This window comes from Zea mays, chromosome 7, assembly GCF_902167145.1.
Source record: "Zea mays cultivar B73 chromosome 7, Zm-B73-REFERENCE-NAM-5.0, whole genome shotgun sequence".
NCBI lineage: Eukaryota > Viridiplantae > Streptophyta > Magnoliopsida > Poales > Poaceae > Zea > Zea mays.
Genome location: NC_050102.1, coordinates 95482081 through 95495641, shown reverse-complemented (window position 1 = coordinate 95495641; position 13561 = coordinate 95482081).

Here is a 13561-nt window from a genome sequence, read left to right as displayed (position 1 = left end):
GTTTTCTTGAGGATTCGGTGTAGATATAACTGCTTGATGGAGTAGCAGGCGGTGTTAATCGCCTCCGCCCAAAACCGGTCCGGTGTCTTGTACTCATCAAGCATGGTTCTTGCCATGTCCAATAGAGTTCTATTCTTCCTCTGCACTACACCATTTTGTTGAGGTGTGTAGGGAGAAGAGAACTCATGCATGATCCCCTCCTCATCAAGAAATCCTTCAATTTGTGAGTTCTTGAATTCCGTTCCATTGTTGCTTCTTATCTTTTTGATTCTCAATTCGAACTCATTTTGAGCCCATCTCAAGAATCTCTTTAAGGTCTCTTGGGTTTGAGATTTTTCCTGCAAAAAGAATATCCAAGTGAAGCGAGAATAATCATCCACAATAACTAGACAGTACTTACTCCTGCCGATGCTTATGTAAGCGATCGGGCCGAATAGGTCCATGTGAAGTAGCTCTAGCGGCCTATCCGTCGTCATGATGTTCTTGAGTGGATGATGGACTCCAACTTGTTTTCCTGCTTAGCATGCACTACAAATCTTGTCTTTCTCAAAATGAACATTGGTTAGTCCTAAAATGTGTTCTCCCTTTAAAATTTTGTGAAGATTCTTGATCCCAACATGGGCAAGTCGGCAATGCTAGAGCCAGCCCACATTAGTCTTAGCAATTAAGCAAGTGTCTAGTTCAGCTTTGTTATCTTTAAAATCAACTAAATATAGCTGACCATCTAGTACTCCCTTGAATGCTATGGAATCATCACTTCTTCTAAAGACAGTAACACCTACGTCTAGTAAATAGACAGTTGTAGCCCATTTTGCATAAGTGAGAGATAGAAAGCAAATTGTAATCTAATGAATCTATGAGAAAAACATTCGAAATGGAATGGTCAGGAGAAATAGCAATTTTACCCAAACCTTTGACCAAACCTTGATTTCCATCCCCGAATGTAATAGCTCTTTAGGGATCATTATTTTTCTCATATGAGGAGAAATCCTTTTCTCCCCTGCCATGTGGTTTGTGCACCCGCTATCGATTATCCAACTTGAGCCACTGGATGCATAAACCTACAAAACAAATTTAGGTCTTATTCTTAGGTACCCAAACGGTCTTGGGTCAACAAGCACCTTGGGTACCCAAACACAAGTCTTTGGACTCTTGTGTTTGCCCCCAACATATTTGGTAACTACTTTGCCTGACTTGTTAGTGAGCACATAAGTAGCATCAAAAGTCTTAAATGAAATTTCATGCTCATTTGATGCATTAGGAATTTTCTTCTTAGGCATTTTTACATGAGTGGTATTCATAGAACTAGAAACCTCATTTTTATACATAAAAGCATGATGAGAAACATTGTGAGGTTTTCTAGCATGAATTTTCCTAATTTTATGCTCAGGATAGTTTGCAGGATATAAAATGTAGCCCTAACTATCCTGGACCATGGGAGCCTTACCCTTAACAAAATTAGACAATTTCTTAGGGGCATTAAGCTTGACATTGCTTTGGCTCCCTTGTTGGAACCCAATGCCATCCTTAATGCCATGGCATCTCCCATTATAGAGCATGCTTCTAGCAAATTTAAAATTTTCATTTTCTAGCTCATGCTCGGCAATTTTGGCATTTAATGTAGCTATGTGATCATTTTGTTGTTTAATGATAGCAAGGTGAACATCAATAGCTTCAACATTAATGTCTCTACATCTAGTACAAATAGCAACATATTCAACAGTAGATGTAGATGCCTTGCAAATACTCAATTCCTCAATCTTAGCATTTAAATTATCATTCTCAATTCTAAGACTAGAAATTGAATCATTGCACATGCTAAGCTCCTTAGTTAGGTTTTCACAATTGTCTACCTCTAGAGCATAAGCATTTTTCAATTTAACATTTTTTGTTTTCTTTAACGAGCAAGTCCTCTTGGCATTCCAAGAGATCATCCTTCTCGTTAATGGTTTCTATTAATTCATTTAATTTTTTCTTTTGGTCCATGCTAAGGTTGGCAAAGAGAGAAGTTAAATCATCTTCATTATCGCTAGAGCTACCCTCATCATTGGATGTAGTATATTTAGTGGTGGCTCTAGTGTGTACCTTCTTCTTCTTGCCGTCCTTAGCCATGAGACACTTGTGGCCGACGTTGGGGAAGAGAAGTCCCTTGTTGACGGCAATGTTGGCGGCGTCCTCGTCGGAGGAGGAGTCGGTGGAGCTCTCGTTAGAGTCCCATTCCCGCCCTATGTGTGCCTCACCGCCCTTCTTCTTGTAGTACCTTTTCTTCTCCATTTTCTTCTTTCCCTTCTTGTCGTCGTCCCTGTCACTTTCACTTGTATATGGACATTTTGCAATGAAATGACCGGACTTACCACATCGGTAGCACACCCTTTTGGAGCGGGACTTGTAATCCTTCCCAGGATTTGGCGAAAGCTCTTGATGATGACCGCCATCTCCTCGTTGTCAAGTTTGGAGGCATCGATTGGAAGCCTACTTGGTACAGACTCCTCCTTTTCTTCCGTTGCCTTGAATGCAACGAGTTGCACCTCGAGTGTGGAGGTGGCGCCTTGCTCCAAGTTGACAATATGTTTGGAGTCTTTGATCATAAGTTCAAAGCTCACAAACTTGCCAATTACTTCCTTGGGAGACATCTGTTTATATCTAGGGTCTCCATGGATTAGTTGCACTTGAGTGGGATTATGAAAAACAGGTGATCGAAGAATAACCTTGACCATCTCATGGTCATCCCACTTGGTGCTCCCGAGGTTGTGCACTTGATTCACCATTGTTTTGAGCCGGTTGTACATGGCTTGCGGCTCTTCTCCTTTGTTGAGACGAATCGACCGAGCTCTCCCTCAATCGTCTCCCGCTTGGTGATCTTGGTCACCTCGTCCCCTTCGTGCGCCGTTTTGAGGACGTCCCAAATTTCTTTGGCATTCTTTAACCCCTGCACCTTGTTATACTCCTTTCGACATAAAGAGGCGAGTAGTATAGAAGTTTCTTGGGAGTTAAAGTGCCTGTAGGAAACGGGTGACGCCTAAGAGGGGGGGTGAATTAGGACTTCTAAAACATTTAAAACTAGGCCACAAATAAATCCCTAGAGCAAAACCTATGCAAATAATCAAACTAGAATGTGCAAACTAGGTTTTGTCTAAGTGTTGCTATCTCTACCGCAATGGCTAAGTTTCAATCTACACTAAACAAGTATGAATACAAGATTGAAACTTAAATACTCAATATAAATGTGGAATGTAAAGAGCAAGGTAGAGATGCAAACTCTCGTGGATGACACTGGTATTTTTACTGAGGTATCCGGAACCACTCAAGGTCCCGACTAATCCTCGTTGGTGCCCCTACGCAAAGGGAAGCCCACGCGATGGTTAAGCACCTCAGTCGAGTAACTCCATAGAGAGCCGCAGGCCTTTTTCACGCGCAAGTGGTGCTCCGCTTCCGGCTCCTCTCGGACGCTCCCCGCCATCTCCACTATCGAGCTTCCAGCTGAAATGCCGCGAGACTCGTTCCCTCTGGTACACGGTGGCGGTCGTGACACAAACGTAGTTGTCACGGTCTCGCAAGACTCTCGCCCCACTCGGTACAATTACAACGGCTCACGCAAGAGCCGAGGGGTTGTGTGGTTTATCTAAACTCACTCAACAAGCTAGGGTTCACCTAGAGCAGTCTAACTAACCTAAGCACTTCGCAAAGCACCTACGCTAATCACCGAGTGATTCTATTAAGCACTTGGGTGTAAGAGCACTTGGGAATGTCTACAATATGCCTTGGTATGTCTCTTGGGCTCCCACACTTGGAAATGGCCGGTTGGGGTGTATTTATAGCCCCCAACACAAATGTAGCCATTGGAGAAAAGCTGCTCCGGTGGTGCACCAGACAGTCTGGTGGTGCACCGGATAGCGCACTATTCCTTGTCCGGTGCGCCTAGCCATTACCCTGTCAGAGTAGGTTACCGTTGGCGCCGCAGGCTTTCCACACCGGATAGTCCGGACTTCACACCGGACAGTCCGGTGGTCTTCCCTCCTGGTGCCACCTGGAACTAGCCGTTGGGCTGCGGTTCCCTGGTGCACCGGACAGTCCGGCGTGTGGACACCGGACAGTCCGGTGTGCCACCGGACAGTCCGGTGCTCCACACACAGACAGTCCACAGGCAACACATATCTTCATTCTTGGACTTTTCTTGGATCTTCTTAATGTCTTCTTTTGAGGTGTTGCTTTCCTCAATTCCTTAGTCCATGTAACTCTAGCATCCTGTGAACTACAAACACAAACACTAGAAAACTTATTAGTTCATAGATTGTGTTGATCATCAAACACCAAAACTCAATTAGCCAAATGGCTCGGGGTCCATTTTCCTTACAATCTCCCCCTTTTTGGTGATTGATGACAACACAACCAAAGCAAGCAAATAGTACAAGTATTTGAATGAAAATATGCAATCTACTTGCTAGGATGCATGTTTGTCCCCTCAAAGTGAGATTATGGACTTAAGTATCCCCTAACTCCATAATTCACTTACTTCCTATTTTGGACCAAATAACCAAAACCACTTGAAAAGCCACTTGCAGATTTTAAAGTTTTTAATTGGTGGTGTTTGGTGTTTGATACATTTTTCATTGCTTTGGTCCCTAAACTTCTCCCCCTTTGGCATCAACCACCGAAAAGGAAGACATTAAAAGTAGGTAGGAAGTAAATAAAAACTTGCCCTTATAAAGAATTTGTCAATTGATACCAATTGTAGGATACCAATTGAAACCACTTGAACAATGCCATCAAATGATTGCTCCCCCTAAATGAGTGTTCTCTTTAGAAAGAAATTTCTCCTCCTTTTTGGAGACGAAGAAATACTCCCCCTGACAGAGATCTTCTACTTAGGAAAAAACATGTGAAAATTAGAGGTGCAAGAAATGATTTGAATAGACTAACCTCCCTTATGCATAGGTAACAGAATATGAGTTAACCACTTAAGCATTTTTAGCAACTTGGAAGTATATGATGTGAAATATAGTCTAATCAAATATTGGAGAAGACATGTAAATGATACTAGATGTAGTCTCAAAAGATACCGATTGAAATTCAATGGCGAGCTTGAGAGACATGAGAGTTCTTGGAGATTTTGCAGTGGAAGATCGTTGTCTTTCTCCGTGGACCTCATTTTCCTTACAATGAGACTATCACATGGAATAAACTTGAAAAGGTGTTAGTCTCAAAGTATTAGATTATAGAGTAACCTCCCCCTGAAGGTGTGCATACAAGTTTTGAATACTTTAGGAGACATGCACTTTGATTTGATATCAAGAGGGGCAAATTATCTATAATCCAAACTTTGGCACATATAAGTTAAATGATACAAATTATAGAATATAAGCGTTTTACACTTGTAGCATTTGAGAATATCAATTGATGTATCATTTACTATGGAGTGATATAGAAGCTATGTGCCTTGCTTAAATAAACGTTTTAAGCCATGTAGGTTTGCTTAAGTATATGAATTGAAAGCAAGCAATCCTACCATGTGATTTACCTAGTATGCATACATTTAAACAAAAGTAAATACCAAATGTAATACTAGGCATGAAAGGTAAACTAGATACAAGGTAAATAGATACGCATATCTTAAAAACAAGAAATACAATAAATCTAGTTACCTTAGTGATGGGTGGGAAATTTGGGTCTAAAATGTTTACTGACTCACTTTGGCAATAAACTTGATCCAATATGATGTATCCCATGATATACATCCCAATTTTGTCAAGTCTCCAAATTTCCCGTTACCTTCGGTCCACTCACTTCTCTTTCGGGATCCAAACCTTCTTGGTGCTTTTCATGGTTGAAATTATTTCCTTTGGCACCCAGATGCGTTTGGCCCCCTTTCCTTTCTTAGCTTGCTTGTTGGCCTTGATTGCTATCACCTTCCATTCTTTTTCTTTTTGATCAAATATGGTGTAGCAGCCTTTTTGTCCACATTTTTGATGTAGGTGTTGGAGATTTTGCTTGTTGGCTTTTGCTTGTGTTATGCCTTTGCTTATCCCCGGTCATCGCCTTGCATTGGAAAGACTTATGGCCTTCCATGTGGCATAGCCTACAAATCACAGTTTTTCTCTCCATAGGCTTGTTCACTCCCGTAGTGGTGTTATCCTATGGAGGTCGGATTTGTTTGGCTTTGCCTTTCTTGTCATACAAAGCCATGCCAAGGCAAGCCACTTCTTGCTTTAATTGCTCATTTTCCTTTGCAATCTCGTCCGAACAAGTTTCTATAATCACATTCTTAACAAGAACTTGATTGCAGGGGTTAGAATCATCAATCAAATCAAAGCAGGAAGTAGAAGCATCTTTCTTAATAATTTCAGGTATTTCAACCAAAGATACTTCTGGGGTGCTACCAATGTTTTCTAGCTTAGTAGTTAGCTCATTATTGTGTATGCTAAGAATTTCCATTTTCTCAAGCAAATTTTTATAGTATCTTGGGAGCTAGCTAACTTAGCCTTAAGTTTTTCATTCTTTTTAATAAGGCCATCATCGTTAGCAGTGGATGGAGCACTAGACTCTAATAGCTCAATTTTATTTGACAGCTCACAGTTTAAGTTTGCAAAAGTTTCAAATTTTTCTAGCAACCCTTTATATTCATTTTGAGAGCTAACCAACTTATTTTTCAAAGTTTTAAGTTGAGCTTTTTGCTTAGTGCAAACATCCTGGAAAAATTTAACGGCTTCCGCAAGCTCATCTACAGAGGGCTTTCCCTCACCTTCATCATCACTACTACTATCATCACTAGAGGATTGAGTGCTCATTTTACCTCTTGCCATAAGGCATTTGTGTGATGACCGTGATGAGCGTGACGAGGACCGGTGGCTACGTGTTCTTGGAGGTTCATCTTGTGATACCCGGTTTGCAAAGAAGAGAAGTTGGGGGGTGTTCTTTTTGTTTTTTTCCTCATCCGGTTGTTGTTTTGGGGATTTGGGATTTTGTGGAAAACATTCACAACTAGGGCAGTAGAATTTATTTGGTTTGACGCTTGCGTTGCGGTCGGGAGATGTCGCGTGGGTTAGTTGGGCCGCAATTGGAGTTTCGGCCCATTAACCCTCCCAAACCCTAGCCGCCTCCCTCCTAACCCCCTCCCCCCATGTGCAGCCCCCCCCACTTCTCTTCCACCTTGGCCGCCGCCCCCTACCCATCTCCTCCTCTCTCAATTCTTGCAGCCACCAAACCCTAGCCGCCCCCCTCTCAATCCCCTCCTCCCAAGGTGCCAATCCTTGCCGCTCGGATCATCGTCGTCGTGGTGCGAGTCTTCAATCGTTTTGGTGGAGGGAAGAAGGGAGGAAGGAAAGGGGGAGAATCCAAGGTGGTGGACTTCCGGATCGTACTTAGGGATTTGCCCGAACTTCCGGTAAAGGCAAGTAAATACAGTGGTGGTTGCTACCGTTTGGTTTGCATCCTATTCCCTGTCATTGAGTATGCATAAGTTTTAATTATGTTAATCATTGAATTCTATGATGAAGTTTATTTGTTTGGAAGTATTAATTCTCAATTGTCTAATATTGTGGATGATCATAATTTGGTAATGATATATGTGGTTGATTCCCATCTGGATGAAGTTGAAGTGTCTTTTTGAATCATGTTATATGAAGTGTTGTAGGCATGACATGCACATCGCATCATCCATCTTGCATTTTGAAGTTATGTCGTGATCTTATGGTCCGACCGTACCGGTACATTTTTAGCATCGTACGTTGCCCGAGGAGGGGTACGATGCGGCTTCATATCCTTAGAGGTATGAAGGCAGAAGTCATCCTTGCATTTGCAGACATTTGCACTCATGAGGAATATATGAAGTGTGACATTACTATGTTACTATTGTGGTTTCTACCTGCGAGGTGTGGTAACTAGGTGCGTTGTACGTTGTATACGTGCTGCACCTTCGTAATAAGAAGGTTGTGGAATTAAGTGGTGGTAAAACAATGTTCTTATGTGGTTAAACTGTTTGATATTATTTTACTTGCTGAGATGTGTCATCTCACTCTTGCATTACTCAATGCAGGTACTTGATACATGTTGGGAATGAGGGGAGTAGCAGCACGTCCACTTTCACTCTCACAATAACGCTGCCCAGGCGCAGCCATGATTTAATTAGAAACTTATTGTCAAAGGAAGTTTGTTTATTTTTTTATATGGTCATGCGCACTGGTTAATTCAGTTCAGGTCGTATGTTTATCTTTCCTTGTTAGCCGAGTAATAATACTTAGTATGTTTTAGTCATGATATATGTTTATACTCTGTTGCTCCCTCTTTTATGCAATCTTGCAAAGGGGATGCTGCCGAAATTTTATATATGGACGTCGGAAGTGTAGTACAGTAGCATACCGGGTTGTTTGTGGAACCTGGAGTGTTACAGTTGGTATCAGAGGATAGGCTTTAGATTCTACGCAATTTGAAGATAAATTTGACACACTTGCACATATAGGAAGGGTATGGGTTCATATATCTTTCATATTAGTATTTTATTGTATAGATGACTAGAATTTCCTTACTCCAAACCCCTTTATGGTTTGATGAGGTATGTCGTTAACGACGTAATGCTTGATATGAAATGTTACTTCTATTTAATATTGGTTTCTTGATGTGGTTGTTATTGAAATTATTATGCGAGTGAAGCTACTAATGTACTTGTTTTATATACATATCGTCATGATGTTTTTTGGGATGCAATGTTTACTAATCTCTGAGCTATTACCATCATATATTTCTATATGCTTGACTGTGGATGTTTTTTTTCCCAAAAGGATTCTTGGGTTCTAGTACTTGTAGGACCGATTGTTTATTGAGCTTGTGTATAGAGGATCTAATCCGACTTGGTGTAGTGTGAAAACACTATACAATGAAGTTTTATGGTGTTGTTGTGTTGGATTGACTGTTGGGTTACAACCCAACTTATCAATGTAATATTTCCATGGGTGCAGTGCTTTACACCTCACCTTTTTATTGGCTAGTGTGGCTACTTGCCAACTTGATCTTAGAGTACAATAGGTTTGTCTCCATAGAGCAAAGGCAATGTTGTACTGTCTATGAAATCTTGAGACTAGAAGAACTCAAGTGAATTTGCAAGATGACGTGGGTAGATAAGTCCAACCATGTTTACATGATAGGTTTTCTTATTGTGTGCAACCTTATCTTTAATAATAAATAGGGTGATTTCAAGTGGATTTTATGTCTATATTATAGTTGAAGAGGCATGCATGTTTTCCTTCTATGGTTTGTTTCTATAGCCAAAAAGGTTATGCATAATTTCTATTTGTTGGAGGCTAGTCATGCGGACGATATGGACAACCCGTTTTATATTGTTTTAATCGCCGATGATACATGGTAGTTTTTTTATATGATCAGTTCTCTATGCATGCTTGTGGAATTATTATTTGGACCGCTTTATCTTAAACAAAGTCAATGTTTAACTGGAAGTTGCTTATGTTTGTTAGTCATCTATCTCTATAATGATGTGGTTGTTGCATTAGATGGAGATTTTTATTATATGAATGATGGTTGATAGATCATGTATGTCTACTACTTTGAATTCATCCTATGACATCACTAGGTACAAATTGTTCAAGTGCAATAATAGGAGGTATTGTTGTATGTGAGGTTAATCAAAGTAGTTGGGTTAGGTGGATTATCTTATTGAAGTCCAATTACTCCTGTTGAGCATAGTATCGTGTTATTATTTTAGTGTTGAAAGTAATATTTATGAAGCTTTTGCATGAGTCTGTGTCAAGAAGTACATTAGTTTTTTCTTGTTGTTATCCCTCCATTGCTTTATGAGTATTGCAAATTTTATCTCTTTTGAGAGGGGGAAAAGATGTTATATGACATGAGCACCATTTGCTTCACGTCAACAGAATAGTTTTGGAGATTTCTAGTAGTTGGATTCTAGTGTAATAACAACCATGTTTTATAGAGCTGGAGACGGGTATGTCAGGTGTTTCATACATTGTCGGTACATGGATGTTTGACCTTAATGGCATTAACAAACGAGGTTGTTGAATTCATTGATTGTTGTGTTTAGTGTTCTAACCTATTTGGTAGAGTGTTATTTAAAGACTTTGTGGAGTTGCATCCCAGTTTGGTAGTGGAAAATCCTAGTGTTGATGGCACTTGCCAATGACTTGGGTTTCATTTTATATTGTTTTTTATTGTTGATAATGTGTTGTTTGGTTTCGGGAGGCATTTTAAATTAGTTGGAGGCTGAATCAGGCTTCACTTATCTAGAATGTTTTGTAGTATGTTTCTGCATCTTTCCATAGGATGCTTAATCACCATGTTTGGTCTAAACATTTGAGAGATATGGGTTTCTTAAAACATCTTTGTTGGTGTCTCTACAGAGTGAGTCTTTAATTTTGTACGGAAGAGTAGACATTGAAGACGGTATAATTTGGTCTTTGTGGATTATGAAAGTTTTAGTAATTTCATGATCTTTTCAAAGAGTATGGGTTTCTAATTCTCATTGCATATAATTGGAGTTAGGTTGCTCTGAAGTTGTTGCACTGTTGTGTCTAAACTTTAGGCGTCGTTATAATCACCAATAAATCGACCGCGTTTTGATAGTTGCAGAGCACAAATTTGCGAATTCTCTTTAAGCAAAACTTGTAGGTATTTTCAGTACCTTTTTAATGGGTATTTACTTGTAGCTGTCTGTTAAATAGATTTGGAGAGGTGGTTGCCCGGATATAAGTCGAATCTCTAATGTGCAGTATCTCAGGCTGAGTTTAGATGTAGGTCATGCAGAGTTGTGGGCTATAAGGATAAATTTGGGTGCAACTTTATTGCAAAAGTCGTGGACAATTTTCAAAACTTTTCCAACGCGTGTTCGTTGTAGTTTAAGTTGAATATAGCAGGAGTTATAGGTTTTTGAATTTTAGTTGTCCATTGTTTCAATCTTATCAGTTTTGAAACAAAAGAGTTGCAATGTTTTATCGGTTTGGAAACCAATTCCGAGACACTCATTATAATAAAAGTTCTAGGGAATGTTATAATCTTTTCAGTGAGTTTATATTTGCAAAATTTTGTTAGCTGCAGGGAGTTATGATATCATGTATAGAATGTGCTTGGATGAATATGTGGGCAGACATAACATGCTTAAATTGATTCTTGTTTGCATGATGTGAGATTAGACTTAAATGATTTAAAAAGTTATCATATTGCTTCTATACTTATATTTGTTCTAGGTGTCTCGTAATGAAGAACCTAAAGTTATTAGTCTTTCAATGAACGCTTAATCTTAGAAGAGTAATGAACCTGATAAAATCTATTGCTTGCTATTGGGACTGCATGACCAGTTTTAGTTATGCAGCTAGTTCAGTGAAGTAAACCATCTTTTCTGTAGAGATGTTATATATAAAAGTTGTAGCCAACTTATTTATCTTACTTGTGTAAAAATTTCATGACCATAGGTCTAGTAGTTTGGGAGTTATGATTTTCTCAAGTCCAGTCTTGAAATCTGTGCAGATTCTATACAGATTTCGAAGCTGACCTTGTTTGCCCAATTTAAACTTCGAATAACTTATTATAAATTATAAATAAGTTGTAGTACTTTTCTTAATCATTACAACAAATTTTGGATTAATTTTTTTTGGAGATCTATAAGTTGAGTTACAGCTGTTTTAAGTGTGATCTTTGAATCTGTCCAAATTTGGACAGCAGAGCCTTTCTCGTGTCTTTTGACCTTAATATGCATTGAATTAACTTGATATGTTTATAAATGAATTATAGACAATTCTACTAGCTTTCTAAAAAGTCTGGGAGCACCTGAATTGGATGATTGAGACTCCAATTATGGATTTTTGAATTGAGTAGTTGAATTATGTCCAAGTCTGGACAGAATTTACGTTTAGCACTGTTTGACCTTTCTAAGTGTCAAATCTTGTTGTGATGATAATACCAAGGGTATAGTGGACTTTATAAGTTTTCATAAAGTCCTAGTTTACTAATTTTCGATGCATATTTTTGTGAGTTAGGAGCAAAACAATTAACCGCTGTGCTGCTATCTAGAAATATGCAAGCATTAAGTTGCTCTCTTGAAGTTGCTCTTGTGTGACTAAGTTTGGTTTAGCCTATAGGAACATTATATGCCTTGCATTCATATATACATTCCTTGAAGTACTTGCATATGTCAATGATTGATTTGGTGTCAGGAAAGCTTGGTCCGAGGTATATAGGACCGTCTGCTATCTTGGCCGAGTTGGCAGCTGGGCTTAGCACATGTAATTGTCGGAATCTGTGATCAGAGTACACCAAGTATTCCATGTCTTTTTGTTGAGGAAGTATTTGCGGAATCCAGACCATCAAATCGAGCTAGAGCCGATTCCTGTGTAGCAAGAGCAGACTCTAGAGTGTCGTCTGCTGCGTATCTTAGAATCCTAGGAGCTTGAGGAGCTGATACGATAGAAGTACTCGAACTTTTCTTTATGTGTGAGTTTTGTTGATTCATTAACCTTTCTTTTGTTGTTCCGATAGAAGCGTCAGAATTCGAGGTCGAATTCTTTTTAAGAGGGGTAGAGTGTGATACCCGGTTTGCAAAGAAGAGAAGTTGGGGGTTGTTCTTTTTGTTTTTTTTCCTCATCCGGTTGTTGTTTTGGGGATTTGGGATTTTGTGGAAAACATTCACAACTAGGGCAGTAGAATTTATTTGGTTTGACGCTTGCGTTGCGGTCGGGAGATGTCGCGTGGGTTAGTTGGGCCGCAATTGGAGTTTCGGCCCATTAACCCTCCCAAACCCTAGCCGCCTCCCTCCTAACCCCCTCCCCCCATGTGCAGCCCCCCCCCACTTCTCTTCCCCCTTGGCCGCCGCCCTCCTGCCCATCTCCTCCTCTCTCAATTCTTGCAGCCACCAAACCCTAGCCGCCCCCCTCTCAATCCCCTCCTCCCAAGGTGCCAATCCTTGCCGCTCGGATCATCGTCGTCGTGGTGCGAGTCTTCAATCGTTTTGGTGGAGGGAAGAAGGGAGGAAGGAAAGGGGGAGAATCCAAGGTGGTGGACTTCCGGATCGTACTTAGGGATTTGCCCGAACTTCTGGTAAAGGCAAGTAAATACAGTGGTGGTTGCTACCGTTTGGTTTGCATCCTATTCCCTGTCATTGAGTATGCATAAGTTTTAATTATGTTAATCATTGAATTCTATGATGAAGTTTATTTGTTTGGAAGTATTAATTCTCAATTGTCTAATATTGTGGATGATCATAATTTGGTAATGATATATGTGGTTGATTCCCATCTGGATGAAGTTGAAGTGTCTTTTTGAATCATGTTATATGAAGTGTTGTAGGCATGACATGCACATCGCATCATCCATCTTGCATTTTGAAGTTATGTCGTGATCTTATGGTCCGACCGTACCGGTACTTTTTTAGCATCGTACGTTGCCCGAGGAGGGGTACGATGCGGCTTCATATCCTTAGAGGTATGAAGGCAGAAGTCATCCTTGCATTTGCAGACATTTGCACTCATGAGGAATATATGAAGTGTGACATTACTATGTTACTATTGTGGTTTCTACCTGCGAGGTGTGGTAACTAGGTGCGTTG